The sequence below is a fragment of the Sminthopsis crassicaudata genome, chromosome 3 (assembly GCF_048593235.1).
Source record: "Sminthopsis crassicaudata isolate SCR6 chromosome 3, ASM4859323v1, whole genome shotgun sequence".
Taxonomy (NCBI): domain Eukaryota; kingdom Metazoa; phylum Chordata; class Mammalia; order Dasyuromorphia; family Dasyuridae; genus Sminthopsis; species Sminthopsis crassicaudata.
Window position 1 is genome coordinate 406,415,431 of NC_133619.1, and position 20,994 is coordinate 406,436,424.

General features: G+C 33.6%; 1 long non-coding RNA gene across 1 annotated transcript; it reads right to left on the reverse strand.

The window, feature by feature from the left end:
• Positions 1–523: 523 nt before the first annotated feature.
• LOC141562720 (uncharacterized) lies at positions 524–19,856 on the reverse strand. The gene is made up of 3 exons (XR_012488230.1): positions 19,591–19,856; positions 16,577–16,641; positions 524–1,525 (listed from the first exon to the last, which is right to left on the reverse strand). It is a non-coding gene; the product is annotated as an uncharacterized LOC141562720 (long non-coding RNA).
• Between the last annotated feature and the right edge of the window lie 1,138 nt (positions 19,857–20,994).

Sequence of the window (20,994 nt, forward strand, 5' to 3'; positions counted from 1 at the left end):
GAACACATCCAAAGTTCACTACCTCAAGCTCTCAGGACATCTCTCTAATAGTTAGAAAGAAAATTCTCCTTTACTTATCTTAAACTGATTCTTTCTCTGTCTCTCCATCTCTGACTCTCTGACTCTATCTCTCTCACTCTTTCTCTTTGTCTCCATTTGTCTCTTTCTGTCTCTCTTACTCTGTATATGCGTATTTTTCTTTGTGTATTTCTCTCTGTGTCTCTCTACCTCTGTCTCTGTGTGTGTGTCTGTCTCCCTTCCTCCTTCCCTCCCTTTCCCTTCTCTCTCTCCTTTCTGTGTATCTGTCTTCTCTCTGTGTTTCTCCCCTCATTTCCCTTCTTTCATCTTTTTTTCTGTCTCTCTGTGACACCATCTCTCCATGTGTCTCTTCTGCTCTCTGTCTCAGTTTCTCAGTCTCTCTCTCTCTCTCTCTCTCTCTCTCTCTCTCTCTCTCTCTCTCTCTCTCTCTCTCTCTCTCCCTGTTTCTCTTTTATTTCTTCTCTCCTTTGATTTTGATATTCATGCTTTAATTTTAGTCTTTGCTTTTGTTATTGTACTAGGTTTATTATTCTAAATGTTTCTTGTATTGCTTGATTTTTTTCTCACTAGGTTTAATTTCATTCTTATGCAACTTGTACTTCCTTCCCCATCCCCAATTTCTTATATTAGTAATCTTTGATTTCATCCTTTTTTATTCTGTTATTTCTTTTTCCTGTGATTCATTTCCCCCCCAACTAACTCCTAAACTCCTCATTTCAGTTGCCATTATATTTTCCTAAAATTGCTTTAACTCTCCTGATTAGTATAATTTATATGAATATGCTCTCTATCCTTCAAAATTTTCTCTGTAAATAAAATATCTTTTGCAAGCAAATAGAGGAAAGGCTAAATCTTTTAATGACATTCAGCAACAGATAAATATCCAAAATAGCAATGGATTTTTCAGGCTTTCAATATGTATTTCATAGCAATATATTTAAACACCAAATGTTGCAATGTAGCAGAAATGGTACCAAATGTCAGTATACAAGAAAGCTACTTTGCCCTTGTTGTCATTTGTAGCAATCATTGAGGTGGGAGAAGTACAGGGCATATGAGGCATTGCATAAATATTAGGAGAATTGAATGTTGAATGTCTCTAAAAGAGCAAAGACCAACTTGCCAACTATTCAGATTAGAATCTTGACACAGCATGACATGGCATATACAGATACTTTTGTATTTGTTTTAAGAAGAGCATGCATCAAATATTTAAAAGGAGTATAAACAGGTAATGGCAGAGGAAGTAGAAAACAAAAATACAAGAAAAAATGAACTAACAAAGGGAGAACCAAATGTCATTGTGGGGGGGAGCTTAAGTTGAGGAGAATGATATATAGGAAAGAATTGTGTCACGCACTGAAATTATAGTTATTTCAGCAAGAGAGAGAATGAAAATTTGGCTTTAAAAGAACATAACTGAAATAATTACCTTTCTCCAGGTTTCCAAATCATCATACCAGCCAACCAGGTTAATCAATTTTTCCTAAACCAGAAGGGGGACAAAATAAGGGTAAAACAAAAACCACTTGAACAGAGTCCTCACTTTGATGATTTCAGTAGCAAAGAAATTAGATCTTATACACATGTTATACAATTTTACCCTAGATTCTGGCTACCTAATATTGCTTGTTATTTCTACTCATACAGAGTATAAACTCCACAAAACTAGAGATTCCTTTCCATTTCAATTTGCAATGTTAGACACTTAATAACTACAGATCCTTAATAAATACTTGGTTAGTAATTGAAATGAAAACAAAGATACAGTTTTCCTTTCTCATTCTGATGATGAGCATCTATTTCATAGGCATAAATTCTTATTCTCTAAGAATTCCTTAAGAAGATATTCAGAAATTAAATCATCTAATTTCCTTTACAAATTTTATTATGCCATTTAAGTGATAAAAAAATGGAGAAAGAAAGGAAAAAGTGGAAAAAAGGGAAGAAAAGAGGATGAAGAGGGAGAGAAAGGAAGAATAGGGCTAGGTGGTAGAGAAAAAGAGAGGGAGGAGTTTGAATTTAAGGAAAGGATGCAAGACAACATGGAAGAAAAGAGGTTCTGTCTTATTTTATTTTTAAAGAAAAATTGAAATCATCAACCAATTGAAAAAAGCACTGACTGTGATATGAAAATGCACATTGATAAACTATCAGATGATTCAAAAGTATGCTCTTAGTTCCCAAGGCAGAGAAACCTCACAGAGAACATCCTATAATCCATATATGCCATCCCATGGGAAGTCTCATCTGGGCCAAATTGAGTAAAGTTTATTTGCCTGATATTGACAGTCCAACTCAGTCACACAGAAATATGTCATAGGAGTTCTGAATTTCTAAGCACCTTACTTCCTGACTGGATATAGCACTGCACCTTGGTCTCCAAAGTTCTATGACAGTCAGATAACCAAAAAACCTTTCCATAAGAAACTAATATACCATAAGAAGAGTTTCCTTCTTTCAAATTTCCACATCCATTTCAAAAAAAGCCACTATCTCATAGTAAGCTATACTATTAAAAAAAAAAAGAAAAGAAAAGAAAGAAAGATCGACTGCACAGAAGGGAGTATTGAAAAATGGTTCTCAAGACATGAAGGAAAATGTGGATACTTCATTTCTCAACAATAAGGAACCAAATTCACTTCTCATTAAGTGGCTAAATTTTAAAGGACAAAAGCCTGAGATTTTCTACTATTCAATAGACTTTATAATAAAGAGCAGATGACTTTTAAGTGACAGGATTTTAAAATTAAATGATAATTTATTATATATAAATTGGATCCCATCTTCATTATTATCAGATTCTTAATTTTCAATAAAATTACTTGAAAGGAATTAATCCTCTATACTCTTTTAACTTGTTTTTATATTTTTATTTCACCAGTTGACAGTTGAGCTAATAAACAAAATGTTAAGAGTTAAAGGATCTAGAAAAAGAGAGAAGGGAGTTTTAGTAGTAATTTATAATCTGTTAGTTCAAAATTCCATCCATACAGAACAGGTGAAAATATACATCCCATCAAAAGAAAACTTCTGGGGGCAGCTGGGTGGCGCAGTGGATAGAGCACCAGCCCTGAATTCAGGAGGACCTGAGTTCAAATTTGGTCTCAGACACTTAACACCTCCTAGCTGTGTGACCCTGGACAAGTCACTTAACCCCAGCCTCAGGGGGGAAAAAAAATAAAGAAAACTTCTATCATTTGGCAAATACATGTTGATCATCTTCTCCAATCAAGGTAATAATCACACTAAAAAAATAATTTTAAATAAAAATCATTCTGACCCAAAATACTTCTAACAAAACAAAAATCAATTCAAATCATTATTTGGATAAAAAAAATTAAAGTACTAATATTAGTTCCTAAAGTACTTTATCTCCACCCAAAGCAAAATAATATATCTTTACATGAAATCTTGGATTTTCTTTCCTTTCTTACCCTCCAAAAGGCTAAGCCATTAATTGGCTCCCATACTCCTCTGCTGTGTTGTTTTTCTATAAGTAACAAAAAAAGTTTATCTTAAAGATAGCCTGGCACCAAAAATCAACTAAAATTCTGTCTAGACCAAGTGGGTAAAAAAGTATGCCAACCTATTACATGTTCTTAATGCCTTTTATGTCTTTATTTCATTAGTGGCAAGTGCCACAAACTAAAAATTCATGATATTCCTGGAATAGGGTTTGGATGTGAGAGTACTACTTGTATATTAAAAGATTATCTCTGTTTCAATCCCCCATATATGTCATATCTCTGGAAAGTCACTTGACACGAATCAGTCTGAGAATTAAAACAAGCAGGTGCACAATGTAGTACCCAGAATAAAATAAACATGGCTGCATTTTTTGAGTGCCAGTTTATTTTTTGTCCATTAAATCATCAGCCACTGCTTGAGTTATCTTCCTCTTTAGCATAGAGGCTTGGTGCCCTCTTGTGCCTACTGTTGTGTATTACAAAGTATTACATAGGGGCTTTGTTTGAGCCTTTGATTTTCTTGATCTTGAATCACATGCATTATCTATAAAGTGTTCATTAAGATCCTGAATACTATAGAAGAGTTTAGTAGAAATTAGACTGACTTTTTTTTCCTTTTTATTCATGTGATCTTGGTTAAAAAACAAACTAACTCTCCTGACATTGTACATCTCAATACTTAGTTTAAGGGATTGTCTATAACTGTACCAATGTAAATTAAAGATCCTTCATTTATCCTATTGTTGTTCTTTTTAAAAAAATATATATCTTTTGGTAACCCCTCAAATAAGGATACATTCAAAAATCATTCCTCAGGATCCTTCTACTTTTTTCCCTATATTTCATGGCTAGCAGTACAGCATTCAGGCTGTCCATCTGTTTAAATGTTGTTGTTCAGTCATTTCAATCATGAATGACTCTCCGTGATCCCATCTGGGGTTTTCAAGGCAGAGATACTGGAGTGTTTATAATTTCTTTCTCCTGTTAATTTTGCAGATGAGAAAACCAAGTGAAATGACTTGCCCAGAGTGACACAGCTTTTAAGTGCCTGAGGCCAGATTTGACAGGAGATGGATCTTCCTGGTTCCATGCCTAGCACTCTATCCATTGTCCCATCTAGCTGCCCCTATCTTTTTAAACACCACATTACAAAATAAAATTTCAAACTGGCTTTCTTCATATTTCTCTGAATGAACTAATATTATCTTTCAGTTAGGACTAGGTTTCTGAAGCAGGACTACATAAACTTCTTTTTAATTTTCACTTTAATAATATTTGAATAAAATTGGTTTCCTTTGTAACCTATGTGTTCTATGTTATACTTTTTACACATTTAAAAAAATGATTCTAAGAAAGGATCCACAAGAACTAGGCTGCCCAAGGATTCCATGTCACCAAAAAAAAAAAATGGTTAAGAACCCCTGTTTTAAGATTGAGCTAGTGAAGTCTTCATAGCATCAGAAGATCTGGAGATAAAAAGGTCATTGAGAAATTGAGGCCCAAGTTGGTTAAGGGATTCAATTAATTTCACACATAAACATCAGAAAAGGGATTTTGAACTCCTATCCTCTGACCTCAGTGCTTGCAAGGACTGCCTCCCAGCTTTATTCTCAAGTTTTGCACAATCTCAAGTAGAGCATATCACTGTGTTTGATGTTCACCCTCTAAGCATTTAGTAAACATAAATGTGTTTAAACTGAAAAGATTATGGCACAAGTAAATAATATTGGTTACTAGACTGCCTCCCAAATACTTTAACTCTTTTTTTGTTTTGTTTTGTTTTCAAGTATCTTTCTTCCTATGACTCATTTAAGAAAACACATGATAATGACTTTTTCAAAGCCAAATTTTCAGAGAACATACAAAATGTGAAAAAGAAAACTTGTTTTTGCAACATTTATATTATAAATCATGGTTCATGTTATCTTAGTACTTTAAAATGTACAAATTACTTTACTTACAATGTCCCCTAATAGGTAGTTTGTGCCAATGCTATCCACACTTTTCAGGCAACAGAGTTAAAGCTTGATTCCTCACCCAAAGACACAGAGCTATGTTGGAAACCAGGTCTTTTGACTTCACAGCCAGTGTTTATTCCACCTAAGAACAATGCCACAGAGCACTTTTTCCTAATTTCTCCACCCCATTAAATCACTAAATGACTTAAATTTAAACTCACCTAAGCTTAAATTACTAAATAAAATTTAAAGAATACAATATTCATTTTTTTCAAGAAAGGATGAAGTGTTAGCTATAAAGATTATCCAATCACTACACTTCATGTTAACCGTGTCTTTAAGCTGTCACACCTGTTGCAAATACTATTACTCATTTCCCATTGATGGATTAACAACGTCTATTATTGATCAATGTTCATATCAAGAGCATGAATATACAAATAAGAATATGTATGGGTGTGTGTATGTACACACACATTTACATAAATATATATGTGTATTATATTATATGTAATATATAACATGATATATGTTACATGTGTCATAATAAATGTGTATATTAAAACAACTATTTTTCATTGAATTAGAAAGTTCATGCCATAACATAATGCTTCAGTCACCATTCAAACAATGCAATTTAAAACTTTATTTAGAACTAGGGGTGTAGTGGAGTCAGTTCCTAAGAGCTCCAGAGAGCAGATCATACCTCAGAAATCTAAAATACTAAAATTAGGGTTAATCTGTTGTTTTTTGTTAACTTCCAGAATTTAAAAAGTGAAATAGAACATATTAATAATGCAGATTAAAGTTTAAAATGTGCCATATATAATTTTTCTACCTGGAGTGCCAATTGTTAAATGTTTACTAACAAAACGCTGATTTAAATTTTAAGACATCACTTCTACTTGTGAACTAATGTGGAAAAAAGAAGGAAGACTAAGATAAGCCATTTATACAATGATTAGCACAATGCAAATGGAAAGAATAACAAAAACTATGTAATTATAATAATTAAATAGCCCCAGATAAAGGATGAGAAAATGCAACTCCATCTCTTCTTTACAGAAATGGAGGACAACAGGAAAGGAAGATCATATGCACAGTCAGACTGAGATGATGCATTGTTAAATTTTTCTGAATTTTTATCCCCCTCTTTTCATTTTCCAATAGCACCTAGCATAGAAGATAGAGGAAGGATATATTCAGAAATGAGAGTACTATCAATAATTGCTATCAATTAATCATAATTTTGGCAAAAAATACTATCAAACAAAAATATGAATAATTTTTTTTCATAAAAGGTATTTTATATATCTCTTTCTGGACCTCAGTTTCCTCACCTGTAAAATGAGAATAGACTTAACTTCTAAGGTGTCCTTGATTAGCAAATCAATGAGCCTATCATCCTAAGGCTATAATAAAACATCATTTAATGTCTACATCAAGCTATTGAAGTGTCTAAGCCTTTCCATATTGCTGGTTGCTAAACTTTACCCCAAATGGCATGCATCTAAGTCTAATCACTCAATTTATTTTTGCATTATGCCCAGATATATAATCATGTGCATCTGGGGTTCTGATTTTTATTTCTACCAGAGGCATCATTAAATTCCCCAAGTGGATTCAATAAACTTGACTCCAAAGGCAAGAGGACTGGCAAACTTACAAATAAGGGCATACTTCATAAACCTTTCAAAGACATCAAGGCTAAAATAAACATTCTGACAAGCTTAAGAAGAAACTCTGAACCAATGAGAACAAAGAAGGGTAATCTGTAACTGAAGTTAAAAAAAAATCTAGGTAATTTATCTAGATTGAGAAGAACTAAAATCGAAATAGATAAATTAGCTACTTTAATAGAACCCAGAAACATTAATACTTAAAATTTTTAACATTTTTTCCCTTTTTCCTTTCCTTTCTCCCTCCCCATCCCTACCAAATCTCAGATGGTCTAGACTACGGCAGCAGTTCTCAAACTTTTTGGTGTCAGGACTCCCTTGGATTCTCAAAAATTATTGAGGATCCCAAATTGCTTTTTTTTTATTTGGGTTGTACCTATTTATGTTTACTGTTTTGGAAATTAAAATTAAGCATAGTAGTGTTATTATAAAAATAGTTTTGACTTCACAGATTTCCTGAAGCAGACTTGGAGAGATTCAAGGATCCCCAAATTATACTTTGAGCACTGCTAGTCTATGGGTATTTAATTCACCTCTTAATATGTCAGAATGAGTCCTCTTACCACTTGGATACTGAGTCTTTCTGAAGCTTAACAAAGCAAACAATTATATAAAAGCCCGAATGAGTTGTTGCAAGAATTCACCAGAACATTCTTTTATTCTTTGTATAGTTTTAAAAATTATCTACAATTCTTTGGAAGACTAATAGTATGCTTATTTCTTTTAAGGGTTACTCCTACAAACTTTTTCAAATGTTTCAGCAATAAAATGAAAAAGGGAAATTGTTCTAAACTTTTGTGTGTTCATTTTATCTTTCACAGTTCTCTCCTATCCCAAGGGAATCTTGGCCAAGCAACAGTGTCTAACTATTGAAACTAAACATCATTATTTCTTACCACATGGGGAAATTTAAATATTAATGAATTGGAGTGGAAGGCATGCTAAATTATACTGTGGAAAACAAGGGATACAAAGGGCAATGATGATGGAAAATCTTGGGATGGATAAGAACTGCAGAAAAGTATCATGGTGGTAGTAGAAAAAATATGGCAAGTAGAAGAAAGAATAATAAGAATGTAATCCTAAGGATGCCAGGGCTAAGGATAAAATGGACAAAATGTAACAATGAAAGGGAAAATGGGAGGAAACATTTGGGTGAACAAGAAAGGGAATAGAAAACTATGGGGATGGTCTAAAGTGTGTATTATTGAATTGACCATAATGCCAATGTTTTCCCCTTTACAAGAGATAATTATAAAATAAATTTGCTATTAATTTTATATTACACTCCTTTTCCAGGAGATGATCATTTGGAAACATGAGCCATAGTATGACGCTGAGTGTGCAGTCTCTGTGGATTTTCTGTGGCTTCCAGCTTTCATTATTCTGGTTATAATAATTTCCCTTTCAGGAAATGCTCAGAGAAAATGTTTCAGAATGTGGTCAGAATAAACTCATTAAATCATTTTAAATTAATGTGACGGAAGATAACAAGAACATCCAATGAAGTGAATAAGTGGAAGTTAAATTCAATTTTTTTTTCATATAACATTAGCCAGCCATAACCAAAGGATAACAAAATCAACAGCCTCTCCCTTCTTTGCTCTTAACTTTAGATTGGCTTCAAAAAGAAGAGATAAAGATAGAAACTAAGAACTTCATAATGAGGAATTTCTGATTAAAATACCTCTTCCTATCAAAGCATGTCAGGACTTTTTCTGAAACCAGAACATTAATAAGTAAAATGGCATGCCCAGGGTGATGCAGAGGAAGGATATGAACGCAGGCTGTTTGATGGCTCCTAGGCTCATTTTCTATGCATTATGCCACGCTTTAAAAAGGAAGGAAACCGTTTTGTATTAGAAGCACCAGGCACACTCAAATAACTATTTGTAAATAACAACATGCAAGGCAGCAGCTACAGTTACCTTCACTTAAATAAACTGCCCTGACTTTCAGGATTGGGAAAATGCATTTGGCCCAGTTAGGAACCCACTCAAAATGTTGTGGGTTTGGCATTTCAAATCAAGTCCAATCCCTTTGCTATTTGAATTCATTTATTCTTGGCAAAATGTAACTTCCTGTCTCTGAGAAGAAAGGCTTAAAAAGTCTCATAAAAATTATTCCAAAGGCTTCTTGGACTTCAAAAAGCTCTAACAAAACAACATTTTGATTAGTTAAATATATAGAATCCAATGCATACGGATTAAATTTCCTTACTTTACAAATGAGTTTCCCAATTAAGGAGGCCAGAGTTAGCATTTGAAAATAGGATTGGGAGATATTTACCCAGGAAGAAATACATTGGGGTTCATTCTTCAGCAACAATTAGGAGAAAGATCATAAAACCATAGGAATAGCAAGTCTATAAGCACCATAAGAACATGTGGCCAAAGGCAATGCCCAAAGAATCATTCACAGTTACAAGTTCACAGACAGAATTTAGGCTTCACTAGAATTCTCTCTGACCTAAAAAGAAAACTTAGGCTGATAAATTTCATGCTTTGAAGCATAAATTTATTTGAAAGTCTTGAGACTGAATTCATAGAATCATAGATATAGAGCTAGAAGAGACTACCTAGTCCAACCCTGATTTTATACATGAGGAAATAGAGGCCCAGAAAGGTTAACTAACTTGCCCAAGTCTATGTACTACACAAATGCATATTGATTTTTCAATTTTAAAAAGTTTCTTAAAACCTATTTTAATCAATCTATTTTTCTTGTCATTATTATTATTACTATTATTATTATTATTATTATTATTATTATTATTATTATTATTATTATTATTATTATTATTATTATTATTATTTGCTAAGGCAATTGGGGTTAAGTGACTTATCCAGGGTCACATAGCTAGGAAATACTAAATGTCTGAGACCATATTTGAACTCAGGTCCTCCTGGATTCAGGGCTAGTGCTCTATCCACTGTGCCACCTAGCTGTCCCTATTAATCTATTTTTCTAAAAAAAAATTAACTGCTGTTAAAATATGTAATAAGTATCTTGACATGCATTAAATGGAATGATGAAGAATTGTTTGTCTTAATGATGAAGATAATAATAGTTTGTGATTGTTATTTTTTTTTCAGTTCCCAATTCTTTGTTACCCCATTCAGGGTTTTCTTAATAAAGATACTGGAATAGTTCACCATTTCTTCTTCAGTTCCTTTTGTAGAAGAAGTAAAAAAAAAAAAAAAAAAAAAAAAAAAGTTAAAAATGATTTGCCTAGGATCACACAGTAAATGTTGGAGTCCAGATTTGAACTAAGGAAAATAAGTCTTGATTCTAGGTCTGTTCTCTATTTGCTACACCATCTAGATGCATTTCCCCCTCCAAAAAAGTTGTATCTATCTACATCTTTCTATATATATAGACAGGTATATATGTATGTGTGTATATATGTATGTATGCATATGTATGTATGTATATATATATATACATATATATATAAATGTATGTATGAACAATAATTTATATTAATTTTATTCCTGACTCTTACAAAGGATTTCTTATGTCATTTATAATTCCCTTGTGAAGTAATTAGGGTAAGTGTTCCTTTTTCACAGAATCTCCTAAATGGAAAATTTCTCATTCAGTAGGTATTTATTTATCACCTTCTCTATTCTAAGTGCTCAGTTTATAAAAAATAAAAGTAATCTAGAATACAAATTCAAGGAGCTTACATACCCGTGGGAAGAAGACTTAACTATTCACAGTTAAGTAAACATAAGATATATGCAAAATAAATACAAACTGATGAGGTGGGAGTGAAATGGTATCACTAAGAACTGGAGAAATCAAGAAAGGCCTTCAGGAAGAGAGCACTGAGTGTGGCTGAAGGATAGGTGTTGTGATATACAGGAGCTGTTGGAATAGTCGGAAGCCACCTGACAGTGGCTGCAGGAGATCCAACCCAGACCTGCAGAATGGATCTCCTCTTGTGAGAGGATGATACAAGGAGACTGAAAAACAGTTGCTGTTCTCTGACTTCTTTGTTGTGTTGTCTGACTTCTCTCCTCTTTCCTCTGCCTCCATTTTATCTCATTCCCAGTCCACAACACCTGTGTCAGCAAAGGCTGCCCTACAGCTTCTTCAGATGTTATGATTCACAGCTGTGGAGGTTCTCAGAGAATTGACCTGTCCCTTAACAATTCCCAATAACAGATAGGGACTCCAAAGGATAGGGCAGAGAGAACATTCCAGTCATGAACAGGCAATAAAGCAATTGTTTTGTCTGGGAGGCCATGTAGACCCTACCTTTGAAGCTTCTTAAACAGCGCAATGACATGGTTAGATTTGTACTTTAAGAATAACAATTTAAAAGGAGAGGGAAGAAGCTAGATATCATGATACCAGTTGGAAGGTTATTGTGACAGTCAATGAGGACATCTAGTCCAACTAGTACCCTGTGTGAGGTACCTGACAAGTGGTCATCTGGCTTCTATTTTCTGTCTTTGGAATCCATGATCTCCAAAACAGCTCATTATAATTTCCACTTTAAGGGAAGTTTTTCCTTACGCCAGTTAAATTATATTTTACAGCAATTTTTACATATTTACTTCTACGTTTGTCCTCTGAAATTAACCAGAACAAACTGAGAACTAGGCAGATTAAGTGATATAACCAATAAAATCACACAGCTGGACCACAAACTCAAATCTAGGTCTTTTGACTCTGATTCAAATTGCTATAATAATCTATTTTTTATTTATTTGTTTCAGTTTTATCCATACCTTATTGAAACAATTTGTTTTGCTTTGTTTTGTTTTGTTTTCTTGCAAAGATATTGTAATAGTTTGCCAAATCCTTCTCCAATTCATTTTTATAGGTGAAAAAACTGAGGCAAATGGGATTAAAAGACAAGACAAGCAGCAAGTAACTTTCTGAAATTAGATTTGAATTCAGGTCTTCCTCATTCCAATCCTGGTGTTCTATCTATCCACTAAGTCATCTAGTACCATCTAGTAGTTATGGTATTGAATTTGCATTTATATTTTGACATTGTGCTATACATAAACATTTCAGACAGAGATGCCCTTGTATATTAGGAGGATGCACAATCCAGTAAAAAAAATAATAATAACTGTACATCTGGAGTCAGAGAATCTGGTTCCAACTTCCCTAGTCTCTAGCTTTCATATCTGTAAAATAATTGGTTCAAGTTAAATGGCCTATGAGCTCTCTTTTGGGTCTTGATCTGTGTTCCTTTAATTTGGGTGTTGAGAGAAGCTATGCCAGGGTTTATTGCACAGACTATGAGATGCAAAATCACATCAATAATAGTAATCTCATGTATAATTGTAAATTACCCAAGCATCCTGCAAGCCCCATTGTTGAGTACATTTAATCAAGGAGATAGTATCTTCTTTTCTTCTCCATGACTTGGACACAGTCCAGTATATATCTGGCATGAATGGTTTCCTCACTAACCTATGTAGTTTAATTTTACAGGGGTTTAGGGCTAATTCTCCATTGCACATGTGGTGATAAACTTCAATACTATTTCTTTTCTTCAAATTTTCACAACAAGAAGAGAATTGACTCTGACACCAGGCATATATTCTTAGAGACATCTGTTTTTATCTCATAGGTCATAAAATCATGCATAAATGATTACAATATCCTTCTACCAACCTATATGCCAACAGTATGATCTAAGGTGAGGGGAAGAGAGCACATGGAAGATGGTGTGATGATAACAAAATAATTTGAATAAGGTAAAAAATTTATAATGCCATAATATGAATAAATGGAGTCACAGTAGAAAAGTTAAAAGAAAAATGAGCCAATGTTTTCCCCCCTGAAATAAGGTAATTCATATGGGTTGTCATGTGCATATGGATGTCTCTGATATATGGCTATGTATTTTTTAAAAATACAACTTGAGGTTTTCTTCAACACATAAAGATTGCTGCTACAAAGTACTAGGTACTTTCCTTATCAATAGTTACATTGTATTTTTACCAGTCTTTTGGCTGCCTACAAAAGTAGTAGTAGTAGTAATGGTGGTGGTAGTGGTGGTGATGGTGGTGGCAGTAGTAGTCACAAGTGTAATATTTTGATTTGTGCATGAAGTGAGATATGAGTGGAGCAAAAACAAGTAATTTCAACAGCCTGTCTGTCTCATTCCAGACATATCAAACTCTAGTTGAAAGACAACGGTCAGGATACCTTTGATATCTTGATAATGGTCCACTATGCAATAGGTGACTTTGGCCTTTCTAAATTAAGACTTAGGAAAGACTCACAAAAAAAGAATGAGGAGCAGACATTCTTCTTTCTTTCCTAAAACTACCTAAGGCAAGCTAATCAAACTGATTATCAATTGACAATCTTATTTATAATTCCTTGTTTTAAAAAATAACTAATTTCATGTAAAACACCAGACAATCCACAGAAGATAAGATAGAGGAGGATGCAAATAAAAGCAATTCTGTAGCTTCTTTGTTAAATTTATATGTGTGCTTTTAAAAATAAAATTCATGTAACAAAAGTTTGAAATTTGATCCACAGTCCTCTTTGCTTATTGAAATGTTTGATCATAATTCAATTCATAGTAAAAAAATAAAATTTTAAAATAAATTTAAATTATAATTTTTAATTTTAAAAAATAAATAAGAGAGTGGGTCTATCCAATCTCCAAGGACTTTTTCTATCTCTTAACATTTCATGACACAAGTGAAGAAAAAGGAAATAGAATTTTTTCATAAAAACCTAATTATGAAAGTGGAGAAGTGAAATTTTTATATTCCCCAATAATACTCATGTATAAAAGCATTTACACTGATTATTTTCCCAACAATCCAGATATGTCATTGAATATCACATTATCACCACTAGGAAGCAGCACTAGCCTGTAACTGAACAAATCCTTCACTTCGGCACTCTGCCCTTGGTTTTTTGTTGGTTTTTTTTGTTTGTTTGTTTGTTTTGTGTGCGTGTGTGTGTGTGTGTGTGTGTGTTTTTCTCCCCTAATCCATCTCTTTGGTACCTTCCCTTTGTCTTTTAAATAGCAGAACCTGAAAGTGTTTCTCTTCTACTAGCAATTGTTTTGTTAGATCAAAATCTATATAATTTCTTCTAATTGGCACTTCATAAAAAGAGCATAAACATAAGAAATTTTATTAGTTCAAAAATTGTAGTTCATTTATAGGTTTTATCCTTTCTTCTGTCTTTTTCCTCTTCATTGTTATCATTACTATTTTCCCCTCCACTTTCTCTTTTTGTCATTCTCTTTTCCTTATTTCTCCTTCTGCTCCCTTCCTCATTAGCTAAGATTCTTTTCTTCATTTATTATTCTCCTCACTCTCCCTGCTGTTGCTAACACACAGTTGTCAATGTCCCTCTTTTTCACCAGCTCACTTCTTGTCAAGTTAATTAAAGTACTTCAGCAACCTCTCCCTCTCCATACCATCAATTTGGTTTTCCTGACTCAAGTTTCTTCCAACTCCATTCCATCTTTCATTCAGGTACCAATGTGATTTTTCTAAAGCATGGGTCTGACCAAGTCATCCTCCTGCTCAATAAATTAAGTGGTCTCCTATTACTTACACGATCAAATACAAATCATTTAAGCCCTTTACAATTGTATCTCTCTCTGCCTTTCCAGAATTTATACTTTTTATACCTCAAATATACTTACATACTTCAAAGTTTATGTTGCAGCTATACAACTCCACTATTTTTCGAAAGAGAAACTAGCCACACAGTTTGTGCATTTGGACTAGCTATTCCTCATCCCTGCAATATTCTCCCTCTTTCCTCCCGATTCCTAGTTTCCTTGACTTCCTTTAAGACTAAGCTTAGGGACAGCTAGGTGGCACAGAGGGGCAGCTAGGTGGCGCAGTGGATAGAGCACCAGCCTTGAATTCAGGAAGAACCGAGTTCAAATCTGGTCTCAGACACTTAACACTTACTAGTTGTCTGACCCTGGGCAAGTCACTTAACCCCAGCCTCAGGGGAAAAAAAAAAAAAAAAAAAAAAAGTCTAAGCTCAAGGACCAGGAGATCATTTGTATATTTAAACAACAATACTATATGATGATCAATTCTGAGGGATGTGGCCATTTGCAACAATGAGATGAACCAAATCAGTTCCAATAGAGCAGTAATGAACTGAACCAGCTACACCCAGCGAAAAAACTCTGGGAGATGACGATGAACCACCACATGGAATTCCCAATCCCTCTATTTTTGTCGGCCTGCATTTTTGATTTCCTTCACAGGCCAATTGCACACTATTTCAAAGTCCAATTCTTTTTGTACCGCAAAACAACTGTTTGGACATGTATACATATATTGTATTTAATTTATACTTTAACATATTTAACATGTATTGGTCAACCTGCCAGCTGGGGGGGGAGGGGGAAAAATTAGAACAAAAGGTTTGGCAATTGTCAATGCTGTAAAATTACCCATGCAAATATCTGGTAAATAAAAACTATTAAAATAATTTTTAAAAATAAAAAAGACTAAGCTCAAATACAGTGTGAACCACAACATAGCATTTCTGCTCCCTCTGTTTTTGTCCGCTTGCATTTTTTACTTCCTTCTCAGGTTATTTTTGCCTTATTTCTAAGTCCTATTTTTCTTGTGCAGCAAAATAACTACATAGATATGTACACATATATTGTATTTAATATGTACTTTATAACATATTTAACATGTATTGGTCTACCTGCTATCTAGGGGAGGGGGTGGGAGAAAAGTTGGAACAGAAGGTTTTGCAAGGATCATTGCTGAAAAATTACCCATGCATATATCTTGTAAATAAAAAGCTACAATAAAAAAATAAATAAAAACATACCATTCACATTAAAAAATTCATTATGATAATCCAATAAAATACTTTCATTATGGCTGCCTACAAAAAAAAAAAAAAAAAGACTAAACTCAAATTCAATCTCCAGTAGGTCGTCTTTCCTAGTCCCACCATGCCTCTAGTCCCTTCCCTTTGACATTACCTTATATTTGTCTTGTATACACACAATTATTTCCATGGTATCTTCCCAATTAAAATGTAAGTCTCTACAAAACAAGGACCACATTTTTGCCTTTGTAACCCCAAAGCTGAGTTCAGCTTGTCTGGCTGAATAGTAGGAGTGATGCACTCTGCTTTGTAACTGTATCTTCTCTCTTTCACAGGCTAGATTCTTCATAATCCAGTTTGACTTTCCCTTCCCCAGGTTTCTTACCTCTACTTCTTTCAGCTATTTCAAATGATGTGTAGGTATTTGTAGATGATAAAGAATAAGACTCAGAGAGATATAGATAGTACTCAATTACAAAACATCAAGACAAATATTCAAACCCATGATCTCTGATTCCAAATCTTTTGCTATTGTCACTGCATCATTCTACCACTATTACTTGAGACAGGGAACCATAAAAGGCAGAATTAAGAGAGATGAATCTTTAATTCTTACCAGTTGTGTGACGCTGAGTATGTCATTTAACCCTATTTGCTTCAGTTCTTCATCTGTAAAATGAGCTGGAGAAGGAAATGATATACCAGTTCAGTATCTTCACCAAGAAAATACCAAACAGGGATGCAAAAAGTTGGAGATGACTAAAAAATTACTCACTAACAAATTTCCTTACATCAAAGATAATTTTTTTTCTTTGCCAATTCCATGTTATTTCTAATTATTTTCTCTAAGGCCAAACAGAACATTACTCATTCCATCACAGACATTTACTAGCTATGTAACCCTAAAAAAGTCATTTATTATTTCTTTGCCTTGTTTTTCTCATTTATTAAATGAATCTTGAAGAATTCTTAAGATTTCTTCTAGCTCTTAATCTAAGACCAATGAGGATTATCTCTTTGATGGAAATCTTGGCTTAAAGTCTCTTCCTCCTCCTCCTTTTCTTTCTTCTCCTTTCTATGACCTCCCACCCCTAGATGAACTGTTATTTCCAAATCATTGTCTCCTATCTGTTTAGAAGAAGCAATGGCTCTTTTCTCTGGCCTATCCAAGAATTATCTCTTTGAACTTCTTTGCATCTTTATTTGTTTTTAATTTTTTTTATGTTCCAGTATTCTAATGTTTTTTGACCCATTCTTCCATTCTAAGTGGCTTGAAGCAATTATCCTAATTGTCATATATGTTAAACATTGGCTTTGATATAGTTGGCATCTCTAGCCTATTGTCCAAAATTGATGTTTGTCAACTCCTCTTTGAATAATCTGTGGTTCCAACATTGTCTCAAACTAAACTAACATAGATCCCTCTTCTATCTAAAATCTTTGTTCTAGATTCACTTTTCTTCTTTATTCTTCATCCATTCCCCTGGGTATAATTATCATTTCTACACCCAAGCACTCTTAAATCTAGATATCCATTTGGATCTTACTTCTAAATTCTTGTTCTGTGGCACCAGTTGTGGTTGGACATTATCCAGATTGTAGAATTATAGATGTAGAGCTGGAAGTGATTTTAGAGGGCAAATATTCCAATGCCTTCACCTAATTAATTAGAAAACTGAAGCCCAGAAAGATTTGCCCAAGATCACACAGATAGCAGATCTAGATTTCAGTCTTGGTCTCCAACTTCAAAATTCACTGCTTTTTTCCACATTATCATGACTCTTGCTTTCTAAGTTCTTATAATACCAATGAAAAGACTAAATCTAAATGAATGAATCATGGAATACACAAAAAACAAAGACACAACAATAAATGGTATTTAATATCAAAATTCGAAATGCAGATGATATGCCAGTGTTAGAAAGCCTTTTAGGAAAGGTAAGATATGGGGATTATTATGCAGGGGCACTCTAAATTTGAGATAACGTGATGGGTGAAAGATGAAGGAGCAACACAAAGCACTATTTTAAGAAGTTGCTGGGGATTGGGAGAAGTACATGGAGATGGTATTGAATGGCAAAACTACTTCTTGGGAGTCAACCAAATTCATATTAGATAGGTAAGAGGTAGAACTTCTCCTTAGGTCCTTATGACTCAAAATCTGACTTTCTATACATTATGTCATACTGACACTAATATAAGAAAACCAAGAAGCAAAACATGTTAAGTGACTGGCCCAAGAATGCATACCAGATTTTTGATATGACTGTTCATCTAGCTCACTTTGAAAGAACATATAGGTATACTCAAGTAGAATATCAGTTATTTGAGAATAAGGGCAGTTTTATATGATAAAACAGCCTAGCATAATTTCTTTTACATAAAAGCCATTCAATAAATATTGTTTATCTAACAATGTTCCAAGTCATTTATCTCAAATTGAAGTCACTCTGATGAGTCAGCTCCCTAGTGGGTACATCTCCCAAGGATTCTAGAGAAATCCCTGAAGGATTTGGAGGTGACATTTATCACAATCAACTCAAATCCCAATTGATTCAATAACTATCAGTTAAGTCAAATTAGTCAACCAACCTAGAGGAGACTTTAAAATATAAAATGGTGATATAAAATAATATGTTACCAACTACCCCTTCAAAACACCTGGAATATATTGTCCCGTAAGTATATACAAAGTCCTTGGGGAAATTAGTTTAAGATTAGAGAGAATATGTAGCAAATGGGTAACTGCCAGCTTCTTGTTACTGAAAGTTCTTTTCCCCCTACTTTATGGAGTACTCAAGAATTTCCCTTTCTGCACTAAATTTTTTTTTGCCATTAATCTATTCCAACCCATCTGTGGTTTCCAATGTAGACACTGTTATCAGTGGATTTGGCAATGCTGCTGAAATACCAATATGAAGATGAGAAGTCCAAAACCCTCAAGACCTATATTACAAAATCCTCCTCTGACCAAAGCACTTCTTCTTCTGAGATCATTTGTTATAGGTTTTACAGAAAATCCATGGAGACTGCAATCTCTAGAATGACTCTAATTCTCAATTCACTTGACATTTTAAAGGCAACCTCTAAAGTCTGACCAAATTGCCTCAGCCTATCCAAATGCTTTCCCTATGCAGCATCATTTCAATAAAAGGTACTTTTCCCCATTTTATCAAAAATCAGTAATCAAGGGAAACTTGTTCTTACTATAAAAAAAAATTTCTGAGTATTTTATCATTTATTTTAAATGAAGTGGAGGAATTTTAATAAATCAATCAACTCTACTCTTACAATTATTGCTGTGTTTATTCATATTAGTTACTAATATAAACACTTCTTTAAAATCAGTTTTGAATTTTTGAAATAATTTTTACACAATATCATAAATAACTGGTTATATATATATATTTATATTATATATTTTATATATATACAACAAAATTTTAAAATTCATTAATACTCCTAATTCTCTTTCAGAACTTTTAAAACTGACTGCAACTAATTGCTCAAATGTCACAGCTATAAAGATTCCCCAAATGTTAGTCTCACTAAACTCCTACCAAAATATACTCCTGGTCATCTGAATCTGGACCTTCTCTCTGTTTAAGGAAAGAAACAAAGCATACTTACCCTGGTTGGATACTTGTAGAAGAGAGGAAAGAAGTGGAAGAAAAAAAAGAGGATATTTCAGTCCTTCTAAGTGACATCCAGTGAACAAGTCAACCAATTAAATAAGGGACTGGGGCAAGCATTAACTACTCAGTGCCATTACTAGAAATTTCCAACGATTTACAAATTTCCCAAAATGATATAAATGGTTCTGGGCAATTAGAGATGCAAGCATATAAAGATTAAATAACTGCAGAGGAAACATGGCTCTTGATGTCTTGTTTATAATTCAGTCACATTCACTAACAACCTATAGGTTATTCCACATCCTTATCCTAATATTTGCCTTGCTCTTTGAATGAAAGTGTTTTAAGACTTAAAATCCATAAACTCAGAAAGCTTCCCATAAAAAAAATAACTTGTTTCATTTGTATAGGTACATCTTTCCTAAAATGTTTCTTACTAAGAAGGCACTTCAACATTTTCAATTTTACTATATACTACTTCTTCTAAGTTGCTTTATGCCTTTTTTGTTTGCTTAGTGCTTGGCCTCCTCTCACCTACTTGTTTCCCACAAATCTCTCCAAGCCTTACTTCATTGAAACTTAATAAAAAGAACAGACTACCTAGTGTTACATAGACTCCAGACTCTTGGATTGTATCCAGAATCACATTTCACTTTAACATGTGCATAACCCTTCAAAGATGTGAATTTGTGTCCTTTTGTCTGTCAAATTAAAGACTCATTTGGAAAGTATTTAGCTTAGTATAGTGCCAATTAGGGATGAAATAATTATATATCTAACACCTAGTAAAAATTAAGATGATTACAAACTTCCAGAAATGTTCTTCCCAGAAGAGATCTGTTTTCAGCTCTAAATATTCTGTTATTTTTTTTTTTGTCAAAGACTTAATGATATAGTTGATACATCCACCAAATTTGTCAGTGACACAAAGCTAAGACTCAAAATTAGTCATGGACTAAGAAACTTTGAATGCTAAGGTTTCAAAAAAAAAAAAAAAAAGGAAAAAGAACTAGAAACTACACTAAAATACTTTTAGTTTTTATGAAACAGCAAGTGTCATTAGAAGAACAGCAATAAGCCAGGGTGGATATAAAATATACAAAGAAGACTAATGTGAAATAATCCTGGAAAGGCAGCCAGAGACCAGCTAATGAATGGTTTGAAAAGCCAGAGGGCTTTCGTATCTCAGAGATAATAACATTCAGAATTTGAGCAGGAGTGAGATGTGATCAATCCAACATTTTGGGAGATTATTTTGTCAGGTATTTGGAAGATGAATTGTGGAGTGGAGAGAATAAAATGAAAAAAATCCGTTTGAAGGTTTTCCAGAAGACCAACTGAAAAGTAATTGAAGCCTAAGTTATCATATTGGCTTTGTGAGTGAAGAAAGGGGGGCAAA